Source organism: Physella acuta, unplaced genomic scaffold (assembly GCF_028476545.2).
Source record: "Physella acuta isolate Inbredline_101_S28 unplaced genomic scaffold, ASM2847654v3 ptg000699l, whole genome shotgun sequence".
NCBI lineage: Eukaryota > Metazoa > Mollusca > Gastropoda > Physidae > Physella > Physella acuta.
The window spans coordinates 383,016-383,918 of NW_026732218.1; the positions used below are offsets into that span (position 1 = coordinate 383,016).

Here is a 903-nt window from a genome sequence, read left to right on the forward strand (position 1 = left end):
GAAGAAGATGGAAAAATGAAACCAAGAAAAAAGAAGGAAAATCAAGAAAATTACATTGTACAATTGTATGTACGCAATGCTATGTATTGTATGTATTTTATCATGTAACCTGTCCACACAGCTAGCTCCTGGCTCGAATGGAGTGAGCTGTGTGGAAGGAAATATATTAAACACAAAAAAAAAAAAAAAAACAACAGCGACAACAAACTAAGCAATCACACGTTATATTTTTTAACATGATTAGTAAAATAACAAACATTTGGCATGCAATAACAATAAGAAACTAAAACAAACTTTCTCATTTTAATAAAAGATTATGACGCTAAAATATGTAATTTCCCATTTCCCATTATAGCATTTATTTTGGTAATCAAACATTTAATTAAAAAACAGTTCGTCAGCCGGGAATCGAATCCGGATCGACTGCTTGGAAGACCCCATGCTGACCTTTACACCACGACACTCAAAATGGGAAATAATAATTTATAATGAACAAATTTGAGAATACAACCTTCTGATGATTTGTTGACGGTGATTGAGTATTCTTACCTTCGATTGTCGTCACACACATTGAAGTCTAGCTGAGGTGTACGTACGACTACAGACTAGAGCCATTCAACAACTGGAAATAGAACTTCTTTTAGATAACTAAGTGATTGATTCGAACAATGACGTCGTAAATACATCACTGAAAATATCGAGTTCTTGAAAAAAAACCATTAACACTTCCAGACGTAAAAATGGTGATTTCTATTGACCTTTTTGGGGTCACCCAAAAACCACATCACAGTAGTGGTGGATGGAGTGTTAGAAAGTAAATAAAAAATACTATGCGTCAGCCGGGAATCGAACCCGGATCGACTGCTTAGAAGGCAACCATGCTGACCTTTACACCACCGACGC

At 35.4% G+C, this 903-nt stretch overlaps 1 non-coding gene across 1 annotated transcript; it reads right to left on the bottom strand.

Annotated features, from left to right (window-relative positions):
* Window positions 1–831: 831 nt before the first annotated feature.
* Window positions 832–903, bottom strand: Trnar-ucu (transfer RNA arginine (anticodon UCU)). The gene has a single exon. It is a non-coding gene; the product is annotated as a tRNA-Arg (tRNA).